Source organism: Engystomops pustulosus, chromosome 10, assembly GCF_040894005.1.
Source record: "Engystomops pustulosus chromosome 10, aEngPut4.maternal, whole genome shotgun sequence".
Taxonomy (NCBI): Eukaryota; Metazoa; Chordata; class Amphibia; order Anura; family Leptodactylidae; genus Engystomops; species Engystomops pustulosus.
The window spans coordinates 4,053,306-4,070,208 of NC_092420.1; positions in this window are offsets into that span (position 1 = coordinate 4,053,306).

Below are 16,903 nucleotides of genomic sequence, written 5' to 3' on the forward strand. Positions count from 1 at the left end.
TCTCTTCCCAATTTAGTTTGGCATTATCTTCCCTCCCAAATTTCACCCCAAGGATCTTAATATGGGTGGAGGCCTTGGCGAACTGTGGCAGATCAAAGCCAGGAGCAGTATCCAATGTCCAGAAAGCTTGACTCTTCTCAAGGTTGACTAGAGACCCAGAGGCCTCTGAGTAACTTCTGATGGCTGCAGACAACATCTCCACCTCACGAGGTTGAGATATCACCACAGTCACATCATCCGCGTAGGCGACTACCTTCAAAGGCAAGCAATGGGGGACCGGCACCCCCTGAAAATCGCACCGCTGCAGTGATCGCAGAAACAAGTCTATAGCAAACACATACAGCAGTGGACTCAGGGGGCAGCCCTGTCGCACCCCCGCCTCTACCCTGAAAGTGTCCCCCTGCCAACCATTGATCAGAGGAAAGCTCTCAGCCTCTCTATACAAAGTTCTCAGCCAATCTATAAATTGTCCCGGAATACCGTACTTTGACAAAGTGGCCCATAGATACTCATGATCAACCCTGTCAAAGGCTTTAGCCTGGTCCAGACCTACAACATATCTCCCACACCTCAGAGCTTTACATCTCTCAAACATCTCCCTTATCGAGATGACTGCTCCAGAGATGTTCCGCCCTTTTACCGTGCCGTACTGAGAGCCTGCCAACAGTGCCGGAGACAAACAGACTAACCTAGAAAACAGAATCTTTGCCAGAATCTTCCGGTCGACATTCAAGAGGGCGATCGGCCTCCAGTTCTTGATGTCACTAGGCTCCTTACCTTTGGACAGCAGTATAAGGGAGGACACTCTCATGGATGGAGGCATCAGGTGATTCTCTAGACAATTGGTAAACACATCCACAAGGATCGGGGCTAAGAGGTCTCTAAACTTCTTATAGAATTCACATGTTATACCATCAGGACCTGGTGCCTTCTTCAGATGTAACTTATCAATGGCCTCTTTAACCTCCTCCTCTGTTATTCCTGCTGTCAAAGGAGAAAAGTCCAAATCTCTAGTATCAGGGCCTGGAGTTGCCTCCAAGAATTGAGCCATTTTCTCTTTATCCAAAACCTTCTTCTGAAATAATTCAGCATAGTACGATCTCACCACCCCCAGGATACCCTCCCGAGATTCCTGTAAAACTCCCTGGGAGTCAGTGAGACCTGTGATCGATTTCTTGGCCACACGTTCCCGGCAATTTTCATACGGATCAGGAACGCCCAGTTTTCCGTAGTCCCGCTCGATAACCAGGGACGTGTAGCGGCTGTACTGATACTGATTTATTTCAGATTTCAGTCGGTCAATATTTTGTTTGTCATCCCCGCCCGCCGAATACAGTGACTCCAATTCTTTCCGCAGCTTGAGATACTGGCTGTACTTACTCTTACCCTTCTTCACTGACAGTCTCTTTAAGAGGGACCTGATCTCCTCCTTGACGTTCTCCCACCAGTCAGATATGTTGTCATAGAAGTCTACTCTCTGGAGCTGGTCCTGAAAAAGGGAGTGGATACAATTCTGGACATAGACATCATCCAGGATGCTGGAATTGAGCCTCCATAACCCCCGACCAATATCCGAGCGGTTAGTGGCTCCTAGGTGAAACAGTAGGACAAGATGGTCAGAATATGGGACGACCTTCTCGCTTATACCACTAACATTCTCTGAGGGACTCACAAATGCCATATCGATCAGCACACGTATAGGTGTACCGAGGCTTCCTCCCGTCCAAGGTAAATACATCACGTAGATGGGCCTGTGATATTATGCTCTGTAGGACCCTGGAGTCTCTAAGCACTGCCCTGCCCGAGGACCGGTCACCTGAAGTCATGACAACATTAAAGTCGCCCGCCATTATCACAGGGATAGAGGTAAATAAATGCTGCTTCACCTCATTGAACAGCTGGATTCTCTCTGTCACTGTCTGTGGGCCATAGATGTTGATCAGCCGGAGCCGCCTACCATGGATCGTCACTTCCAGCACCAGGCACCTCCCCATAGCGACCTCCGTTAGCCTGTGCACCGTCACGTCTGTGGTGTTAAACAGTATGGCGACCCCGGCGTACGGCTCCACAGCCAGTGACCAGTAAGAAGGACCAGACCGCCACTCACGCTCAGCCTCACGGAGATGCCCCAAGGTGGTCAGACGGGTCTCCTGCAGGAAGATGACATCAGCGTCCAAATATCTTAGGTGGTCATATACTGCGTGTCTGGTCCTTCTTACTTTAATGCTGTTGACGTTGCTGGAAGCAACTTTTAGAGAGAACCCAGCCATCACAACGAGAAAAAGCAGAGCAGCGACCCCCATCATCATGAGTCAGAGTCATCCTCCCCCTGTCTTCCACCAGTCTCCATGTCTGACTCCTCCGCGGTATCTACAGGAGGGGGCTTCTTCTTAGTTGGAGGATCCCCTGTATCCGCTTCACACTCATTTTGAATGCTCTGTAACTCTCTCTCATAATCCCCATCCGATTCAGACAGAACATCATATCTGTTAGATAGGACCATGACCCCGGCATCACCACTGGCTTTTCTCCTGGTTTTTGGGCCTAAATTACAATCTTCCTCAGGTTTACGAGAGGATTTATCTTTTTTTTTCCTCTTGTTCTTCTTTGACTCCTCACATTCAGATGTTGTTACAGAGGTGGCTGCCTGAGGCTGGCCCCGAGTGACCATCTCCATACTCCCCTGATTGCTGTCTGACTGCTGGGGTTCTGGTACTGTCTCACCTGACCCCTGCTGTACCTCCCGCCTGGTCAGAATTTGCCCCGACACCAAGGCCTCCTCCTCTAAGGCGTCTGCCTCCTGCACCATTTCATCATCTGAAAAGTCCCTGGCGATGTTATGCCAGGCCTCCGGGCAATCCTTGTGTGGGTGGCCCATCTCTCCGCAGAGGTTACATCTGACTGTCTCACAGGTGGCACTGAGATGGCCGACCTCCCCACACAGGTTGCATTTTGCCACTGTGCATATTTTGGCCACGTGACCGATCTTACCACACCTAAAGCACTTTCGTGGTTGTCCGGGATAGAAGCAGACGCCCTTTTCTCTACCTATATAGAAGGAGTTGGGGAGGTGTAGGGTGATATTGTTATATTGGCGCAGTTTTACCAGAACCTTCCACCCTCCAGTCCAGATACCGTCACTATCTCTATTCTTAGTGAGGTCAGACAGCAGATCACAATGGCGCCTGAGCCACACTAGAATGTCCTGGGGAGGAACCGACTCGTTCCAGAATATTATATTAACTACCACAGTATCTGGCCTGGATATGGGGACAAAAATAAACTTATTCCAGCCGTCGGTGTCCCTAAGCCGGGGGAATTTATCCCAGAACCTGTCCAGACTAGACATGAGCTTAAAGCTGACATCATAGCCCTGTCTGTCTGGAAGGTTGATGACTGCCAGGATGTCATCAGGCGTGAACCCCATCTGGCGGCACAGGAGATCCCGCACCACAAACCTCCTATCTGGTAGATCATCCTTGGTGCCTCGGGTCTTAAAGCGCACCACGTTTCTCCTCTTAAACGCCTGCCCGGAGTAGTGCGCGCCGGAGGTGAAGGAGGGAGCACCGCGGCTCCAGGCGTTTTTAGGAGGTTCCTGACGGGGCTTACTACGGGAATTGGGGGGAGGGTCTGATCTAGAGGGACCTGACTCTACTAAGGGACTTGATGTTAAAGGGGGGAAGTCACACACATTATCTTGTATAACCCCCTGCCCCCCATCCATGTTTTCCTCCGGTGGCTGCACATCCCAGATAGACTGAGGGTCCCCTCCATCCCCCGAACCCTCAGGTATAGCAACAGTGTCCCCAGTCCCAAGCACAACAGAGTTTTCCTGGGTCATCGCATCACCCTGACCCATAGATGCAAGTTCACCATCCTGCTGCTGCACAGACACTGCTGGGACTTGTGGTACTACAGGTCCATGCACCTGCTCTGGGACCGCTGCAGAGGTCTGCGGCTGATCTTGTCTCTGTCCTTTCTGGAATGAGAAGCTCGCAGGCCTGAGAACCTGTGTAACACGTGGGGAGACATCTGGGGGAACGGAACCAGCTTGTGCTGTAGGGGCCCGGGGCCCAGAGTCACAGCTCTTCCTCTGCTGGGAGAAGCGCTCCTGGTTCCTGTAAGACTCGGCCAGGGGTCCCATCCTCTCCAGGACACAGTCCATATCCCTGACCACCTGTGCCAGCTCTATGCCTAGTCCCTGCAGCTTGGAGTTATACAGGGTGCTGCTTTCAGGGTGCGCAGTTCTAAGTGAATACATACAGTCTATTTGCATCTGCAGCATTTTCTTGTGGTTAGTCAGCTCCCCCATCCTCCTTACCAGGGTCGGTATCTCCTCCGCCAACTGCAGCTCCGGTGCCCGTGCGGTCTGCTTCCCCTGCTGTGCTGGTCGGGGTGCAGCTCCAGATGGTTTGGGTGCACCCGTCTCCTTCCCAGGCTTGTGGCTTGCACTTGCAGGGGCCTGTTCACACTGTGCAGTGCTCATGGTAACAGTCTGCGGCTTTACTGCTGACCTGGTGCGGCCTGTGCAGGCCATGCTGGACACCACATCCCTCTGCTGCAGGTTTTCTCGCAGGGTTTGTCTCTCCAGAGACGTTCTCCTCTGTCTTGGTGCAGGAGTGGGGGGCTGTGCACCTGCTGCTTGTCTCTCACTTTGCTGCTTCACCTGTGCTCCTCCACGCTGGCTGGTCATAGAACTTCCTTCTTTTACTGCAGTATTCATGTCCAAATCTTTCTCTTCCTTCAATACAGCGACATCACGTCCACAATCTTCACTCTTCATAACTTTGGGATTTGCATCCCTAACAGAAAGTTTTTGGGAGTTCACTCCCGGTGTAGGCCTGGAAGCCTGAGCCTTGCTTGGGGAATCTCCCCACCCAGGGTGGCCCCGCCCTGGGCTAGCTCCAGACATGAGGAGGGTCAAGAGCTCACACCACACACAACCTCACCTCTAGGAGGCAGTATTATAGTAGTTATATTCCTGTACATAGGGGGCAGTATTATAGTAGTTATATTCTTGTACATAGGGGGCAGTATTATAGTAGTTATATTCCTGTACATAGGGGGCAGTATTATAGTAGTTATATTCTTGTACATAGGGGGCAGTATTATAGTAGTTATATTCTTGTACATAGGGGGCAGTATTATAGTAGTTATATTCCTGTACATAGGGGGCAGTATTATAGTAGTTATATTCCTGTACATAGGAGGCAGTATTATAGTAGTTATATCCCTGTACATAGAGGGCAGTATTATAGTAGTTATATTCTTGTACATAGGGGGCAGTATTATAGTAGTTATATTCCTGTACATAGGGGGCAGTATTATAGTAGTTATATTCTTGTACATAGGGGGCAGTATTATAGTTTTTATATTCTTGTACATAGGAGGCAGTATTATAGTAGTTATATTCTTGTACATAGGGGGCAGTATTATAGTAGTTATATTCTTGTACATAGGAGGCAGTATTATAGTAGTTATATTCCTGTAAATAGGGGGCAGTATTATAGTAGTTATATTCTTGTACATAGGGGGCAGTATTATAGTAGTTATATTCTTGTACATAGGGGGCAGTATTATAGTAGTTATATTCCTGTACATAGGGGGCAGTATTATAGTAGTTATATTCCTGTACATAGGGGGCAGTATTATAGTAGTTATATCCCTGTACATAGAGGGCAGTATTATAGTAGTTATATTCTTGTACATAGGGGGCAGTATTATAGTAGTTATATTCCTGTACATAGGGGGCAGTATTATAGTAGTTATATTCTTGTACATAGGGGGCAGTATTATAGTAGTTATATTCCTGTACATAGGGGGCAGTATTATAGTAGTTATATTCTTGTACATAGGGGGCAGTATTATAGTAGTTATATTCCTGTACATAGGGGGCAGTATTATAGTAGTTATATTCCTGTACATAGGGGGCAGTATTATAGTAGTTATATTCTTGTACATAGGGAGCAGTATTATAGTAGTTATATTCCTGTACATAGGGGGCAGTATTATAGTAGTTATATTCTTGTACATAGGGGGCAGTATTATAGTAGTTATATTCCTGTACATAGGGGGCAGTATTATAGTAGTTATATTCCTGTACATAGGAGGCAGTATTATAGTAGTTATATCCCTGTACATAGAGGGCAGTATTATAGTAGTTATATTCTTGTACATAGGGGGCAGTATTATAGTAGTTATATTCCTGTACATAGGGGGCAGTATTATAGTAGTTATATTCTTGTACATAGGGGGCAGTATTATAGTAGTTATATTCTTGTACATAGGGGGCAGTGTTATAGTAGTTATATTCCTGTACATAGGGGGCAGTATTATAGTAGTTATATTCTTGTACATAGGGGGCAGTATTATAGTAGTTATATTCTTGTACATAGGGGGCAGTATTATAGTAGTTATATTCCTGTACATAGGGGGCAGTATTATAGTAGTTATATTCCTGTACATAGGGGGCAGTATTATAGTAGTTATATCCCTGTACATAGAGGGCAGTATTATAGTAGTTATATCCCTGTACATAGGGGGCAGTATTATAGTAGTTATATTCTTGTGCATAGGGGGCAGTATTATAGTAGTTATATTCTTGTACATAGGGGGCAGTATTATAGTAGTTATATTCCTGTACATAGGGGGCAGTATTATAGTAGTTATATTCCTGTACATAGGGGGCAGTATTATAGTAGTTATATTCCTGTACATAGGGAGCAGTATTATAGTAGTTATATTCTTGTACATAGGGGGCAGTATTATAGTAGTTATATTCCTGTACATAGGGGGCAGTATTATAGTAGTTATTTTCCTGTACATAGGGGGCAGTATTATAGTAGTTATATTCTTGTACATAGGGGGCAGTATTATAGTAGTTATATTCTTGTACATAGGGGGCAGTATTATAGTAGTTATATTCCTGTACATAGGGGGCAGTATTATAGTAGTTATATTCCTGTACATAGGGGGCAGTATTATAGTAGTTATATTCTTGTACATAGGGGGCAGTATTATAGTTTTTATATTCTTGTACATAGGGGGCAGTGTTATAGTAGTTATATTCCTGTACATAGGGGGCAGTATTATAGTAGTTATATTCTTGTACATAGGGGGCAGTATTATAGTAGTTATATTCTTGTACATAGGGGGCAGTATTATAATAGTTATATTCCTGTACATAGGGGGCAGTATTATAGTAGTTATATTCCTGTACATAGGGGGCAGTATTATAGTAGTTATATCCCTGTACATAGAGGGCAGTATTATAGTAGTTATATTCTTGTACATAGGGGGCAGTATTATAGTAGTTATATTCCTGTACATAGGGGGCAGTATTATAGTAGTTATATTCCTGTACATAGGGGGCAGTATTATAGTAGTTATATTCTTGTACATAGGGGGCAGTATTATAGTAGTTATATTCTTGTACATAGGGGGCAGTATTATAGTAGTTATATTCCTGTACATAGGGGGCAGTATTATAGTAGTTATATTCCTGTACATAGGGGGCAGTATTATAGTAGTTATATCCCTGTACATAGAGGGCAGCATTATAGTAGTTATATTCTTGTACATAGGGGGCAGTATTATAGTAGTTATATTCCTGTACATAGGGGGCAGTATTATAGTAGTTATATTCTTGTACATAGGGGGCAGTATTATAGTAGTTATATTCTTGTACATAGGGGGCAGTATTATAGTAGTTATATTCCTGTACATAGGGGGCAGTATTATAGTAGTTATATTCCTGTACAAAGGGGGCAGTATTATAGTAGTTATATTCTTGTACATAGGGGGAAGTATTATAGTAGTTATATTCCTGTACATAGGGGGCAGTATTATAGTAGTTATATTCCTGTACATAGGGGGCAGTATTATAGTAGTTATATTCTTGTACATAGGGGGCAGTATTATAGTAGTTATATTCATGTACATAGGGGGCAGTATTATAGTAGTTATATTCCTGTACATAGGGGGCAGTATTATAGTAGTTATATTCTTGTACATAGGGGGCAGTATTATAGTAGTTATATTCCTGTACATAGGGGGCAGTATTATAGTAGTTATATTCTTGTACATAGGGGGCAGTATTATAGTTTTTATATTCTTGTACATAGGGGGCAGTGTTATAGTAGTTATATTCCTGTACATAGGGGGCAGTATTATAGTAGTTATATTCTTGTACATAGGGGGCAGTATTATAGTAGTTATATTCTTGTACATAGGGGGCAGTATTATAGTAGTTATATTCCTGTACATAGGGGGCAGTATTATAGTAGTTATATTCCTGTACATAGGGGGCAGTATTATAGTAGTTATATCCCTGTACATAGAGGGCAGTATTATAGTAGTTATATTCTTGTACATAGGGGGCAGTATTATAGTAGTTATATTCCTGTACATAGGGGGCAGTATTATAGTAGTTATATTCTTGTACATAGGGGGCAGTATTATAGTAGTTATATTCTTGTACATAGGGGGCAGTATTATAGTAGTTATATTCCTGTACATAGGGGGCAGTATTATAGTAGTTATATTCCTGTACATAGGGGGCAGTATTATAGTAGTTATATCCCTGTACATAGAGGGCAGCATTATAGTAGTTATATTCTTGTACATAGGGGGCAGTATTATAGTAGTTATATTCCTGTACATAGGGGGCAGTATTATAGTAGTTATATTCTTGTACATAGGGGGCAGTATTATAGTAGTTATATTCTTGTACATAGGGGGCAGTATTATAGTAGTTATATTCCTGTACATAGGGGGCAGTATTATAGTAGTTATATTCCTGTACATAGGGGGCAGTATTATAGTAGTTATATTCTTGTACATAGGGGGCAGTATTATAGTAGTTATATTCCTGTACATAGGGGGCAGTATTATAGTAGTTATATTCCTGTACATAGGGGGCAGTATTATAGTAGTTATATTCCTGTACATAGGGAGCAGTATTATAGTAGTTATATTCTTGTACATAGGGGGCAGTATTATAGTAGTTATATTCCTGTACATAGGGGGCAGTATTATAGTAGTTATATTCCTGTACATAGGGGGCAGTATTATAGTAGTTATATTCATGTACATAGGGGGCAGTATTATAGTAGTTATATTCCTGTAAATAGGGGGCAATATTATAGTAGTTATATTCCTGTACATAGGGGGCAGTATTATAGTAGTTATATTCTTGTACATAGGAGGCAGTATTATAGTAGTTATATTCTTGTACATAGGGGGCAGTATTATAGTAGTTATATTCTTGTACATAGGGGACAGTATTATAGTAGTTATATTCCTGTACATAGGGGCAGTATTATAGTAGTTATATTCTTGTACATAGGGGGCAGTATTATAGTAGTTATAGTCTTGTACATAGGGGGCAGTATTATAGTAGTTATATTCTTGTACATAGGGGGCAGTATTATAGTAGTTATATTCTTGTACATAGGGGGCAGTATTATAGTAGTTATATTCCTGTACATAGGGGGCAGTATTATAGTAGTTATATTCCTGTACATAGGGGGCAGTATTATAGTAGTTATATTCCTGTACATAGGGGGCAGTATTATAGTAGTTATATCCCTGTACATAGAGGGCAGTATTATAGTAGTTATATTCTTGTACATAGGGGGCAGTATTATAGTAGTTATATTCTTGTACATAGGGGGCAGTATTATAGTAGTTATATTCTTGTACATAGGGGGCAGTATTATAGTAGTTATATTCTTGTACATAGGGGGCAGTATTATAGTAGTTATATTCTTGTACATAGGGGGCAGTATTATAGTAGTTATATTCTTGTACATAGGGGGCAGTATTATAGTAGTTATATTCCTGTACATAGGGGGCAGTATTATAGTAGTTATATTCTTGTACATAGGGGGCAGTATTATAGTAGTTATATTCTTGTACATAGGGGGCAGTATTATAGTAGTTATATTCCTGTACATAGGGGGCAGTATTATAGGAGTTATATTCCTGTACATAGGGGACAGTATTATAGTAGTTATATTCTTGTACATAGGAGGCAGTATTATAGTAGTTATATTCCTGTACATAGGGGGCAGTATTATAGTAGTTATATTCTTGTACATAGGGGGCAGTATTATAGTAGTTATATCCCTGTACATAGAGGGCAGTATTATAGTAGTTATATTCCTGTACATAGGGAGCAGTATTATAGCAGTTATATTCTTGTACATAGGGGGCAGTATTATAGTAGAAAATTATTCCATGATGCTTTTCCTTCCTTGTGACGATGGACTGATGTTTAGTTGGATGAAATCTTTCTGGATTCTCCGGAAGATGCTTGGCTCCCAATGGGGATCTTCTGTGTATATGTTGGGGGTTGATGCTATTTTCAGCTGTTATATAAGATGTAAACACAATATTATTTATGACATAATACACGTTCCATGTCCTATATATAATATATCATCTCCTGCTCAGCCTCTGCTTTCCCGATGGGCTTCTCCTACTCTTTATTTCGGGATTTATATTATGGGGATGTGATAGACAATGGGGGGAATGAATCAATTTGTGTTGCTCGGCCTTAATGTGTTTGGCGCATCATAAGAAGTAATTTCTCTCTGCAGGAGAGGTGGGCTGCGGGGGTGCGGGTGTTTTGCAGGAGAGGTGGGCAGTGGGGTGTGGGTGCTCTGCAGGAGAGGTGGGCAGTGGGGTGCGGGTGTTTTGCAGGAGAGGTGGGCAGTGGGGTGTGGGTGCTCTGCAGGAGAGGTGGGCAGTGGGGTGCGGGTGTTTTGCAGGAGAGGTGGGCAGTGGGGTGTGGGTGCTCTGCAGGAGAGGTGGGCAGTGGGGTGCGGGTGTTTTGCAGGAGAGGTGGGCAGTGGGGTGTGGGTGCTCTGCAGGAGAGGTGGGCAGTGGGGTGCGGGTGTTTTGCAGGAGAGGTGGGCAGTGGGGTGCGGGTTCTCTGCAGGAGAGGTGGGCAGTGGGGTGCGGGTGCTGTGCAGGAGAGGTGAGCAGTGGGGTGCGGGTGCTCTGCAGGAGAGGTGGGCAGTGGGGTGCGGGTGCTCTGCAGGAGAGGTGGGCAGTGGAGTGCGGGTGCTCTGCAGGAGAGGTGGGCAGTGGGGTGCGGGTGCTCTGTAGGAGAGGTGGGCAGTGGGGTGCGGGTTCTCTGCAGGAGAGGTGAGCAGTGGGGTGCGGGTGCTCTGCAGGAGAGGTGGGCAGTGGGGTGCGGGTGCTCTGTAGGAGAGGTGAGCAGTGGGATGCGGGTTCTCTGTAGGAGAGGTGAGCAGTGGGATGCGGGTTCTCTGCAGGAGAGGTGGGCAGTGGGGTGCGGGTTCTCTGCAGGAGAGGTGAGCAGTGGGGTGCGGGTTCTCTGTAGGAGAGGTGGGCAGTGGGGTGTGGGTTCTGTGCAGGAGAGGTGGGCAGTGGGATGCGGGTTCTCTGTAGGAGAGGTGGGCAGTGGGGTGCGGGTTCTCTGTAGGAGAGGTGGGCAGTGGGGTGTGGGTTCTGTGCAGGAGAGGTGAGCAGTGGGGTGCGGGTTCTCTGCAGGAGAGGTGGGCAGTGGGGTGCGGGTTCTCTGCAGGAGAGGTGAGCAGTGGGGTGCGGGTTCTCTGTAGGAGAGGTGGGCAGTGGGGTGCGGGTTCTCTGTAGGAGAGGTGGGCAGTGGGGTGCGGGTTCTCTGCAGGAGAGGTGGGCAGTGGGGTGCGGGTTCTCTGTAGGAGAGGTGGGCAGTGGGATGCGGGCTCTCTGCAGGAGAGGTGGGCAGTGGGGTGCGAGTTCTCTGCAGGAGAGGTGGGCAGTGGGGTGCGGGTTCTCTGTAGGCACCAAACCTCATCCATTAGGCTCCTTTTTATGTCTCTCCTTTATATTGGGTTTAAAAATAAATATTTTTGTTTGCTGGCGAGCGTTTTTTCCTGCCTGTCGCCGCCATCATTTACATAATATGCTAATGTGAATTTGCATGGGGACATCTGGATAGCATTCGAATCTCATTTTCTTTCACACGAGTTGGATTTCCACAGATGGTAGGAACAATTTAAGGGTATTTTTGTTAGCAGCTCAAACATTCCAGCAAATTAGGTGTATTGTGAATAAGCTCAGGCGGAGTGCCATCAAGTCGGGGATCGGAGAAAGACTGAGGAAGAGATGTCGAAAGAGAAAAGACTGGTGATTAATGTGCCGGGGCAACCAGGGGCGGGGGAGGGGATCATCAACTCCAACACAAGAAGAAAGAGAATCTCATCGCTCCAGCAACAGGTTCCAGAGCTCCAGATCCGGTAAAAATAATGGCGCGTCCTTTGTTTGCTCCCGGCTGACGGGACTTGTCACATTGTCACATCGTCCATGAATCTGAATTCCACGGGATCCAGAGCCGCAGCACAGAAATAGCTCCTGCCCTTTTCTCGTTATAATCTCTGGGTCTCTCTGACACCTCTGCAGCGGCGCAGGATTCAGGCTGCGAGGGGCTCATTACAGAGTATTAACTGTCTAATTACTGCGATGGAAGGTCAGAGGAAAAGGCCTCACAGCCATCACATTACCACATGACAATGAGCCCCCCCAGCTCAGAGTAGTGATGTCACAATGTGAGGGATACATTGGGGCTCATTTACTAAGGGGCCGAATCGCCAGGTTTCCCAAATATTACCGTTTTGCGGCAATTGTCACTGAATTGCCCATGCGATCTGATTGTGTTGTATTGCTTGCATGCGACAGAAATTGGGGGCGTGGCCGTCAGAACACCCGATGGATTTGGAAAAACCGCATTATTTTAAAAAGAATTTGTGTCGCTTGACACGCACTTACCTGCACCAGGAAGAAGAAGGTGAACTCTGACGGACCTCGGCGCAGCAGCGACACCTGCTGGATATCGGGCGCATGAGCTTAGTGAATCCCGGCAGACCCGAATCAGCGCCGGACAACGCGCCGCGGGATCGCGACTGGACCGGGTAAGTAAATGTGCCCCATTGTAACAATTGATGGATATAGAGACTATATTTATCAAAATCAGAGCAGAATTTAGTGTCGCGACTGCACTAAACCCGACGCGACACAAGATTCTGCACTGATTCTGATAAATGTGACCTCTATATCCAGCAATTGTTACAATGTATCACTTTGTAAATACATGTGCAGCAGTATACACTGAAAAGAATGTGTAGGGGCTTTAATAAATCTTCGCCAATTTCCTAAAACCTGGTGGGACTGAAAACGAAACTATGAACCATAAACCATTGTAGCATATCATTAATTGCGTCCTTTCCTATTTAAATTTTGATGTTTTTTGAAACATTGCTGGTGTTCACCACTTATACAGTACATCTCTTAGGAGAGTCAGAGTAGTGCAGGAGACATAACAATGTAGGAGAGTCAGAGTAGTGCAGGGAGACATAACAATGTAGGAGAGTCAGAGTAGTGCAGGAGACATAACAATGTAGGAGAGTCAGAGGAGTGCAGGAGACATAACAATGAAGGAGAGTCAGAGCAGTGCAGGGAGACATAACAATGTAGGAGAGTCAGAGCAGTGCAGGAGACATAACAATGTAGGAGAGTCAGAGCACTGCAGGGAGACATAACAATGTAGGAGAGTCAGAGCAGTGCAGGGAGACATAACAATGTAGGAGAGTCAGATTAGTGCAGGAGACATTACAATGTAGGAGAGTCAGAGTAGTGCAGGGAGACATAACAATGTAGGAGAGTCAGAGCAGTGCAGGGAGACATAACAATGTAGGAGAGTCAGAGTAGTGCAGGGAGACATAACAATGTAGGAGAGTCAGAGTAGTGCAGGGAGACATAACAATGTAGGAGAGTCAGAGTAGTGCAGGGAGACATAACAATGTAGGAGAGTCAGAGTAGTGCAGGGAGACATAACAATGTAGGATAGTCAGAGTAGTTCAAGGAGACATAACAATGTAGGAGAGTCAGAGTAGTGCAGGGAGACATAACAATGTAGGAGAGTCAGAGCAGTGCAGGGAGACATAACAATGTAGGAGAGTCAGAGTAGTGCAGGAGACATAACAATGTAGGAGAGTCAGAGTAGTGCAGGAGACATGACAGTGCAGGAGACATAACAATATAGGAGAGTCAGAGTAGTGCAGGGAGACATAACAATGTAGGAGAGTCAGAGTAGTGCAGGGAGACATAACAATGTAGCAGAGTCAGAGGAGTGCAGGGAGACATAACAATGTAGGAGAGTCAGAGTAGTGCAGGGAGACATAACAATGTAGGATAGTCAGAGTAGTGCAAGGAGACATAACAATGTAGGAGAGTCAGAGTAGTGCAGGGAGACATAACAATGTAGGAGAGTCAGAGTAGTGCAGGGAGACATAACAATGTAGGAGAGTCAGAGTAGTGCAGGGAGACATAACAATGTAGGAGAGTCAGAGTAGTGCAGGGAGACATAACAATGTAGGAGAGTCAGAGTAGTGCAGGAGACATAACAATGTAGGAGAGTCAGAGTAGTGCAGGGAGACATAACAATGCAGGAGAGTCAGAGTAGTGCAGGAGAGACATAACAATGTAGGAGAGTCAGAGTAGTGCAGGAGAGACATAACAATGTAGGAGAGTCAGAGTAGTGCAGGAGACATAACAATGTAGGAGAGTCAGAGTAGTGCAGGAGACATAACAATGTAGGAGAGTCAGAGTAGTGCAGGAGACATAACAATGTAGGAGAGTCAGAGTAGTGCAGGGAGACATAACAATGTAGGAGAGTCAGAGTAGTGCAGGGAGACATAACAATGTAGGAGAGTCAGAGTAGTGCAGGGAGACATAACAATGTAGGAGAGTCAGAGTAGTGCAGGAGACATAACAATGTAGGAGAGTCAGAGTAGTGCAGGAGACATAACAATGTAGGAGAGTCAGAGTAGTGCAGGGAGACATAACAATGTAGGAGAGTCAGAGTAGTGCAGGGAGACATAACAATGTAGCAGAGTCAGATGAGTGCAGGGAGACATAACAATGTAGCAGAGTCAGAGTAGTGCAGGAGACATAACAATGTATGAGAGTCAGAGTAGTGCAGGAGACATAACAATGTAGGAGAGTCAGAGTAGTGCAGGGAGACATAACAATGTAGGAGAGTCAGAGTAGTGCAGGGAGACATAACAATGTAGGAGAGTCAGAGTAGTGCAGGGAGACATAACAATGTAGGAGAGTCAGAGTAGTGCAGGAGACATAACAATGTAGGAGAGTCAGAGTAGTGCAGGGAGACATAACAATGTAGGAGAGTCAGAGTAGTGCAGGGAGACATAACAATGTAGCAGAGTCAGAGTAGTGCAGGGAGACATAACAATGTAGGAGAGTCAGAATAGTGCAGGAGACATAACAATGTAGGAGAGTCAGAGTAGTGCAGGAGACATAACAATGTAGGAGAGTCAGAGTAGTGCAGGGAGACATAACAATGTAGGAGAGTCAGAGTAGTGCAGGGAGACATAACAATGTAGCAGAGTCAGAGTAGTGCAGGGAGACATAACAATGTAGGAGAGTCAGAGCAGTGCAGGAGACATAACAATGTAGGAGAGTCAGAGTAGTGCAGGGAGACATAACAATGCAGGAGAGTCAGAGTAGTGCAGGGAGACATAACAATGTAGGAGAGTCAGAGTAGTGCAGGAGACATAACAATGTAGGAGAGTCAGAGTAGTGCAGGGAGACATAACAATGTAGGAGAGTCAGAGTAGTGCAGGGAGACATAACAATGTAGGAGAGTCAGAGTAGTGCAGGGAGACATAACAATGTAGGAGAGTCAGAGTAGTGCAGGGAGACATAACAATGTAGCAGAGTCAGAGTAGTGCAGGGAGACATAACAATGTAGGAGAGTCAGAGTAGTGCAGGAGACATAACAATGTAGGAGAGTCAGAGTAGTGCAGGGAGATATAACAATGTAGCAGAGTCAGAGTAGTGCAGGGAGACATAACAATGTAGGAGAGTCAGAGTAGTGCAGGGAGACATAACAATGTAGCAGAGTCAGAGTAGTGCAGGGAGACATAACAATGTAGCAGAGTCAGAGTAGTGCAGGGAGACATAACAATGTAGCAGAGTCAGAGTAGTGCAGGGAGACATAACAATGTAGCAGAGTCAGAGTAGTGCAGGGAGACATAACAATGTAGCAGCGTTAGACATAGACATTCTGAAGATTCTTCGTGAATCCTCCGGCGCGCACATTAGATGTAAATGTCATCATGCTGAGTACAATGTGCGGTAGGTTATCTCATCGCGTTCCTTGTTGGCAGTGCCGGCTCCGGGTCTCCAGAACGGCCGCGCTTTCCGTTCCTTTTTGTTTTGTATCTTTCCAATACCTAAGAGATACAGTATCCAGCGCATCCAATTCAACTTCCATAATTACGAGTGTCTTAAAAATTCCGCTATTCCGCTTCCAGCCATTGTCTCTGGCTCCGTGGATCTTCAGAAAGTGTAAGGGTGGCTCTCCGGGGACCCCTGACACGGCGTCGTTACCGCACATTTATTATTCTCTTATTTATACTGATATATTACTGAGACAACAAACAGACCGGAGTGAATAATTAATCCTCATAATCGGGGCGCGGGCGCTCGCCGGCTCTGATCCTTCCGTTTGCCCTGTGATGGCGGCCGCCCCGAGCCCTGTCACCTCTTCACACTCTCATCTTGATAAAGATTTATCGAGTGACTGATCAAAGGCTCCGACACCTCATTAAAATCAGGATAGAGCTGGGAAGGCGAAACAAGAACCTAATATCAGTCAGAGCCGCGGAAAACATCATCGCCATGAGGGTCGGGGAGGAATCGGAATAATCTGTTACTGTTATTATAGAACAATAAAGTGTCGTACAGTCCGGAGAAGATGCGGAGGAAATGTACAAAAATAGCGACAATTCAAGGGTTTCCTTCATGGTAATTGTGGGAATTATCGGGATATGTGGAGGGGGACGGCCAGACATTTACAATTACCAATAACATC